This window comes from Rosa rugosa, chromosome 6, assembly GCF_958449725.1.
Source record: "Rosa rugosa chromosome 6, drRosRugo1.1, whole genome shotgun sequence".
Lineage (NCBI taxonomy): Eukaryota > Viridiplantae > Streptophyta > Magnoliopsida > Rosales > Rosaceae > Rosa > Rosa rugosa.
In genome coordinates this window covers 27,092,427-27,100,930 of record NC_084825.1, presented here as the reverse complement: position 1 = coordinate 27,100,930, position 8,504 = coordinate 27,092,427, and the positions used below count along the sequence as shown (strand labels likewise).

The 8,504-nt window shown below is 48.7% G+C and overlaps 1 long non-coding RNA gene across 1 annotated transcript; it reads right to left on the bottom strand.

Moving 5' to 3' along the window:
- Window positions 1–529: 529 nt before the first annotated feature.
- On the bottom strand, window positions 530–1,521 carry LOC133718490 (uncharacterized). Its single transcript, XR_009850329.1, has 4 exons — window positions 1,490–1,521; window positions 1,316–1,399; window positions 1,120–1,158; window positions 530–798 (listed from the first exon to the last, which is right to left on the bottom strand). It is a non-coding gene; the product is annotated as an uncharacterized LOC133718490 (long non-coding RNA).
- Between the last annotated feature and the right edge of the window lie 6,983 nt (window positions 1,522–8,504).

Below are 8,504 nucleotides of genomic sequence, written 5' to 3'. Positions count from 1 at the left end.
ACACTTTGGCTATTTTCTTGTTCACATATCAAGATAATGCCTATTTGGGTACACTACACCAATTTTTCAATCAGACTACAGTTTTTCACTGTCGTCTGATAATAGGCGTTGCTGTTGTCTATCTCAATGCCGTCTGATACATGAATCAGACAATACCACAAAACTGTCGTCTGACAAAGTTTACTACAACAGCAGCTACTACACCGTCTGTTGTCTGAATACCATGCATGAAGAACAACAGCAATTTGTACCAGAACTCTTGTGCAAAGTAATTTCAGTTGGCAGACCCTGGAAGAATGTTGACGTGTAATGAATATTTAGAGAACATTGATTTGTACAAAAACTGTTGTCTGAATGAAGCTTGTAGATCAGCAATGTAATTGAATACTATTGACTGACTTTGAACAAGACAATAGGAAAACTATTAAAGCTATTGTGTGTCATTGCTTCAGACAACAGTTTTTTCTTTCTTTTTTCTTTATGTTCGTTTGTTATTGGTATTGAATTGTCTGAGATAGAAAAGAAGATATACACAATTGAACAACATATCCTTGATTCCAAAAACCATTTCATTCCATCAGCAGTATTCATCCTAACATTTAGACAAGAATTAAGCTTGCCCAAGTGCCTATATCTATTTCATTAGCTTAACAAGCTTTCAAGTTTCATGAGCTTTACATGATAATAAAAAAGAATACAATTTGCTCGATCTCCCAAGATAGTTGTAAGCAAAATCACTGCAAGCTTGAAGCCCATTCCTTTAGTATTGTACCACTAAGATAGTTGTAAGCAAAATTACTGCAAGGAAAGAAAAGTAGATGCAATTAATAAACTGTCAAGGTATTGAGAGCATCATGCATGATCAAATACTAAAGCTCTTATAAAAAGTAGATGAGCACAAAATGTCAGTCCCTCAAAATTTCCTTGCATTATATATTCCTCACAGTTTTCCCCAAGCTCTATTCCTCACAGTTTTCCCCAAGCCCTCATTCATAGAGGACACAACCTCAATTTCACCATTTCCCCCACAGTAACTGAACAAAGACTAAAATACTCATTAAATTAATCGCACATACAATGTACCTCATGTGAGGTACAAAAAAAGCAATAAAATCTAACCTCATACAGCTGTTCTCTAATTGCAAAAGCAATAGCAGGCTGCAATAAGAATTACTTCTTTTAGCACACTGAAAAGTGATCAAGGTTCCAACTTTGACACAAACCAAAAGCCTTAACCAAAACACCTTGCATTTACTAATGAAAAAAAAAAAATTGCATTTGTTAAACAAGAATGATATAGAATGCAGCGACTTACACCATCTTCAGGGTCATGAACACCTAAATCTGCACACAAGGTTTTAGCAAACTCCTCCGGATCACTTTCAAAGTTGTTCAAGTCCTTATACACACCAAAGTACATATGAGAGTCAAGCTAACAACAGCAAGTATTCTTATGTTTTGATGAAACAAGAAATTGCTGAAGCTTTACCCATAGAAACTGGTCCCAGATAAGAGTATTGTACATACCTCCAACAATATGGAGTATTTGCTACATCACCAAGCATAATTAACACCCTCTTTGGGACACCCACAAGCCATGGTGAGGCCCAACCGCTACTTGCATCTTGTAGCCCTATGTTCAAGCTACGCTACGGTATCCGGAAGTCGCAAATCCGCCGCCGGGAAGCCACCTTTCCGGCCTTGCCAAGTTGCCTCCACAATATGCATTTCTATACTAGAATAGTTGTTTGCTTGTCCCACATCGAAAACCATGTAAAGGAGATGGCTTCCTTCACCTATAAAAGGAATGCCTCCTCCCACTTAAACACCAATTTCATTACAACCAATCCCATTACATGCTTTGTAATCCCCCTTGGGCCGCAAGACTCAACACACTAGTATAAGCTTTCAAGTGGACGTAGTCTCCCGCTAAGGCGGAGACGAACCACTATACATCTCGTGTCAATCTCTCTCTCTCTCTCTCTCACTTAAGCTAACTAGAGACCCCTCGGTCACTAACGTTAACATTGGCGCCGTCTGTGGGAAGCCAACACAAAGGCTTCGTCACCTACCACGAACTTTGACCCGAAAGTGTCGAGTCAACGCTCATTCAACATCAAATTGGAGTCGGTCAACTCCCGGCAGGGTCGGTCAACGCCCATCGAGGGTCGGTCAGCGCCCATTAGGGCAAGTCAACGCCGAACAAGGATTGGTCAACGCTGACTGCTCCAAAAAAAAAAAAAAAAGTTGGCGGCAAATCTTCTCTGGACACCCAGAGATTTACTCTGGACACCGGCCACCTCCAAAGCATCATCCTCCGCTAACTCTTCTTCTCCGCTCCGCTGAGCTCCGGTTCCACCGGACTCCAGTTCTGCAGCTCATCAGCTCCGCTGACCATAGCCAGCGGCTAATCCTCCGCCTACCAAAAGCTCTCAGCTCGTGGCCAACTGGCCATAGCAGCAAGGCTAGCCAGCGTCAGCAAGCTACGCAGCAACCACCAGCGGCTAAACGTCCGCTGGGCACCGCCAGCAAACTTCACCGGCACCTAGCAAGCTTGATTGCCACCACCAGCAGGCCTACCGCCGAGCGAGCTCAACCAAGGCTTCACCACACCACCAAGTGCCCTCCGCTAAATCTGCATCAGCGGCAAACGTCTTCCGCTAAGCTTCATCGGCGGCTTCGCCAAGCTTCCTCCGCTAGCCTGGCATAGCCGAGTTTCAATTTTCCGAACTGTACACCGCCAGACCGTACACCGCTGGCCAAAGCTCTTCTCCAGCCGACTAGGGCACCGTCAACCTCCACCGCTGGCCTCCGAGCACTACCGCTGAGCTGCCTCCGCTAGGCACCACCGCTGGGCAGCCTATCACCGCCGAACTATCACTGCTAAGCTCTACCGCCAGGTGGCAGTTCCACTGGCCAGAGTTCAGCTAGACAAACTTCCGCAACCGCTAAGCACCATCAGCGGCACTTTCCTCCGCTAATCCCCGTCAGCGGCAACTCTCCCGCTAGGCTCGATGGCTTCTCGTTCTCGTTCTCGTTCACTCATCATCATCGACCTCGATGTCTGCAGTTCCAGTATGTGCAGCGGCCACCCAGCGGTAACCCAGCAACTTCCGCCAACAAGGCCCAGCGGTCAGCGATACAGCACGCGGCGGACCTTTAATCCCAGCCATCAGCGAAGCTTCACTCCCAGCCATCAGCGAAGCTTCGATCCCCAGCGGAAATTCGGTCCCCAGCGGAACTTAAATCTCAGCAAAGCTTCAGTACCCAGCGAAGCTTTAATCCTCCCAGAGCTTCGACTCCTTGCAGAGCTTCAATGCTTCAATTTTCCGGGCAGCCCTTCAATATTTCAGGCTTTCAACCACCCAGAGATATACTACGGACACCCAGGCTGGCGGTATACAAAGCAATAACCACCGCCCTGCCGATCTCCGAGCATAGTCCGACGGTCGTCGACCCACCCAAAGGCTGGGTTAACAATCAACTCTTAATTGGTGCAGCACCTTCGAAAAAAAAAATTTGAGCACCTACTGCCACTGGGCCGTACAAAGATAAGCTTTCTTATTCATGCCATTATTGTCAAATATTACCAAGCACCACGTGCTTCCGCTTTCTGCATAAGTTAGGCGACACAAACACTTCACACATATATGTTTATGCTAGTGACCGTATGCGCCGTTTACATCACCTATAGGCCCATACCAAATTAGTGTTGAGCTAGTTATCAACATGCATAATTATAGATGGGAACTCCTTTCAATTATCAATTATGCATGTTGCAGGGGCTGAGAAACGTGTCACCTTTACATATATAACTATACATATATAGTCAAACACGCTATACTTGCATGTTCTTCTGACGCTATAGGTGGCTCCCCATATAAATGACTTGCTGCAGCTTTCCATGTCTATCTTATAGCATTACACAACATCATAATCATGCACACTTATATGCTCTTGTCTATACTATACGTATCAACTACAATGTTTGTATACCACATACAAATAGATAACTTCTTCTTTGGACGCCTTGTTCACACAAAACACTTTGTCTATTCATAAAACAAGGGCACATATAATTGCACTTGGCTACATGTTTACTATACGCCTGCACACAATTATAGCTTAATTGCTACACATGTTACCATGCTCATAATACTATCCACACATTCAAATGGGTTTTTGCTTATTTCTCCCATACAATTGAGCTGTTCACTCCAAAACTTCAAAATTCATGGTACGAACCCACAAATGAAACAACATTTGCTAGTACACTTTGTTTAAAACTTTATCAAAGTACATACGCAAATTATTGATGTTGATTTTGCAAATCCACATATTAATCACCTATTTTGTTTCAAGGGAATTCAACTATTTCTATTGAGCATTCAACCACAACTACGAGTTGACGGACATTATCAGAGTACTTTATCCGCCACAGGCAATGGACCGTCATGCTCGGCCAACTCCGCCAGCCTCCAAATCGGCATAAGAGATACAAACTTTACGAGTCTATGGTCTACGACCAACCGCCAAGCGGTAAGGCAACGCCTCATAATGACAATGACCGCTACGCGACATTGCAGTCAAGTTTCTCCTCCGAGAAATAGTAAAGGGACTAGTTAACACAGCCTACGGCAGCCATTGATCCGGCAGTTAACCCCGACACTTGGGTACCAAAGATTGGGCTCGCTACCCAACACCCTCTGCTCCGCGCAGCTCCCCTCATCAAACAATTTTTCCGACCATCCGGAGGTCTATAGCCAGGAGTGGGGGACTCCTCGCAGGGCCTGGCAGGGGCCCACCCGAAAGGGCAAAAGTGTTCGCTCCAACCAATTCTAGATGGACGACGCACTCGCACTAATAATGCTTGATATACGGCACAAAGCTACGCTTTGGTATCAACCCGCAAGAACACCCTCCTTGACTGGGGACTTCGGGGACTTGTACATACAGCCCGGCATAATTAGCAACGGTCGCGCTCATGCCTCAGGGCATCACCTCGAGCTACCCATTAATGCACCGCCGAGCTTTCATGCTCTCGCCTCAGCGGCACCGCCGAGCTTTCATGCTCTCGCCTCAGCCGCACCGCCGAGCTTTCACGCTCTCGCCTCAGCGACAACCGCCGAGCTTTCGCGCTTGTGCCTCAGCGGCACCGCCGAACTTTTCGTTCTCATGCCTCAGCGGCACCGCCAAGCTTTTCGTGCTCGTGCCTCAGCGGCACCGCCGAGCTTTCACGCTCTCGCCTTAGCGACAACCGCCGAGCTTTCGCGCTTGTGCCTCAGCGACACCGCCGAACTTTTCGTTCTCGTGCCTCAGCGGCACCGCCGAGCTTTTCGTGCTCGTGCCTTAGCGGCACCGCCGAGCTTTCACGCTCTCGCCTCAGCGACAACCGCCGAGCTTTCGCACCTGTGCCTCAGCGGCACCGCCGAACTTTTCGTGCTCGTGCCTCAGCGGCACCGCCGAGCTTTCACGCTCTCGCCTCAGCGGCAACCGCCAGGCTTTCGCGCTCGTGCCTCAGCGGCACCGCCGAGCTTTCACGCTCTCGCCTCAGCGGCAACCGCCAGGCTTTCGCGCTCGTGCCTCAGCGGCACCGCCGGGCTTTCGCGCTCGTACCTCAGCGGCACCGCCGACTTTCGCCCTCGTGCATTCCCGGCACCGCCGAGCTTTCGCTCACGCCTTCGCGGCACCCTTGAGCTTCCGTTCACGAGCATACCGCTCATGCCTTCGCAGCACCCTTGAGCTTCAACTCACGCCTTCCCGGCACCACGAGCTTACCGCTCATGCCTTCGCGGCACCCCGAGCATACCGCTCATGCCTTCGTGGCACCCTTGAGCTTCCGCTCACGAGCATACCGCTCATGCCTTCGCGGCACCCTTGAGCTTCCGCTCACGCCTTCCCGGCACCACGAGCTTACCGCTCATGCCTTCGCGGCACCCTTGAGCTTCCGCTCATGCCTTCCCGGCAACCCCGAGCTTCCGCTCACGAGCTTCCCGGCACCTCGAGCTCACCACTCACGCCTTCCCGGCACCACGAGCTTCCTCTCACGAGCTTACCGCTCATGCCTTCGCGGCACCCTTGAGCTTCCGCTCATGCCTTCCCGGCACCACAAGCTTCCGCTCATGCCTTCGCGGCACCCTTGAGCTTCCGCTCATGCCTTCCCGGCACCACGAGCTTCCGCTCACGAGCTTACAGCTCATGCCTTCGCGGCACCCCGAGCTTCCGCTCATGCCTTCCCGGCAACCCTCGAGCTTCCGCTCACAAGCTTCCCGCTCATGCCTTCCCAGCACCCCGAGCTTCCGCTCATGCCTTCGCGGCACCCCGAGCTTCCGCTCATGCCTTCCCGGCAACCCTCGAGCTTCCGCTCACGACCTTCCCGCTCATGCTTTCCCGGCACCCCTAGCTTCCGCTCATGCCTTCCCGGCAACCCTTGAGCTTCTGCTCACGAGCTTCCCGCTCTTGCCTTCCCGGCACCCCGAGCTTCCGCTCATGCCTTCCCGGCACCCACGAGCTTCCGCTCATGCCTTCCCGACAACCCACGAGCTTCCGCTCATGCCTCCCCGGCAACCCACGAGCCTCCGCTCATGCCTCCCCGGCAACCCACGAGCTTCCGCTCATGCCTGCCCGGCAACCCACGAGCTTCCGCTCATGCCTCCCCGGTAACCCTTGAGCTTCCCGCTAACGAGCTTTCCGCTCATGTCTTCCCGGCAATCATCGAGCTTTACGCTCATGTCTACTCGACACACCACACGTTAATGGAACATTGAATTTTTCTACCATTTGTCGTTTACCGACCGCGACAAATCAAATTCTTTTCCCGTTCCATTAATACGAGCGAAAACCAAACAGACACAACCGTACGCGCGGTCATTGTTCATGGCTTACAAGTGCATACCTTCGCGGCACTCATGCAACTTACATCTCACGAGCGTAACCTCGTCAAACTCGACCTCGTTCGTCTCCTTGCGCGCGTCACACATTTATCATATGCAATCCATATGCTCACACGACCATGTATCACGCACCCCATACGTTTATATATGCCAACGCATATCCATACAACTCACATTTGTTGCCCAATGCAACGAGCATTCTACGTATGCCTGTTTTTTTGTCTTTGTTGTGCAGGTTAACGAGTCCCTTCTTGCTTACGGAGTTCGGGGACTTGTAGGGGCTCCGTACCGCCCGGTTACTTATGCTTGGTGACATCATGTGTATAACTCCCCAACCAAGAAGCTCCTCTTACTTGGGGACTTCGGGGACTTGTACATACCTCCAACAATATGGAGTATTTGCTACATCACCAAGCATAATTAACACCCTCTTTGGGACACCCACAATCCATGGTGAGGCCCAACCGCTACTTGCATCTTGTAGCCCTATGTTCAAGCTACGCTACGGTATCCGGAAGTCGCAAATCCGCCGCCGGGAAGCCACCTTTCCGGCCTTGCCAAGTTGCCTCCACAATATGCATTTCTATACTAGAATAGTTGTTTGCTTGTCCCACATCGAAAACCATGTAAAGGAGATGACTTCCTTCACCTATAAAAGGAATGCCTCCTCCCACTTAAACACCAATTTCATTACAACCAATCTCATTACATGCTTTGTAATCCCCCTTGGGCCGCAAGGCTCAACACACTAGTATAAGCTTTCAAGTAGACGTAGTCTCCCGCTAAGGCGGAGACGAACCACTATACATCTCGTGTCAATCTCTCTCTCTCTCTCTCTCTCTCACTTAAGCTAACTAGAGACCCCTCGGTCACTAACGTTAACAAGTATGGTTTACGCGAAGATCAAGCTAATAACAAAACACCATCAGAATCTTCAATTAACCCAAAAAAGCATTGAAAGATAGCAATCTAACTGCTAAACAAAATAAGAAATCTCTGATATATCAAGCAAGCCAAACAAAGAACTAGACATTGCAGACATGAAGTTAAGGTGAGATGTGAACCAGACCATAAAAACCAGAATATGGTCGTTTATATGCCTTCGAACTTCAAGTAAGAGATACAAAACATCTACATGACTACATGACATGAAATTGAACTCATTGACCTCAAGGCTAGAGAGTTTCAGAGAAAGTAGAGTTCCAGGTACCTCCTGGCAGACCAGATGGGATAGCTTCTCCACTTGAGTTGCCAATTTTCTCACTGCAAACACATACTATTTATCAGTGTATCACAAAATCCAAAATCAGAACTAAAACCCCTTAATGAAACCCTAAATAACTGACCTGCTAACTAATTTTAAAACCATAGCAAAAGACACACTATACATACTTGTCAAATGTCTGACGAGCCATATTTGCAATCTGCTTTGCATCAGCTTCCACAACACCAGATGAGAGACCTAAGCTAGCACCATTTTCAGCAAGAAAAAATAGAGCCATCAGCCTACAAAATCCATGTGTGACCCACCAATAAATTGCAGAACCAAGTACCAGTGCAGAGAGTTCAGAATCAAATTTGGATGAAAAATTGATAACACAAAGTACCTAT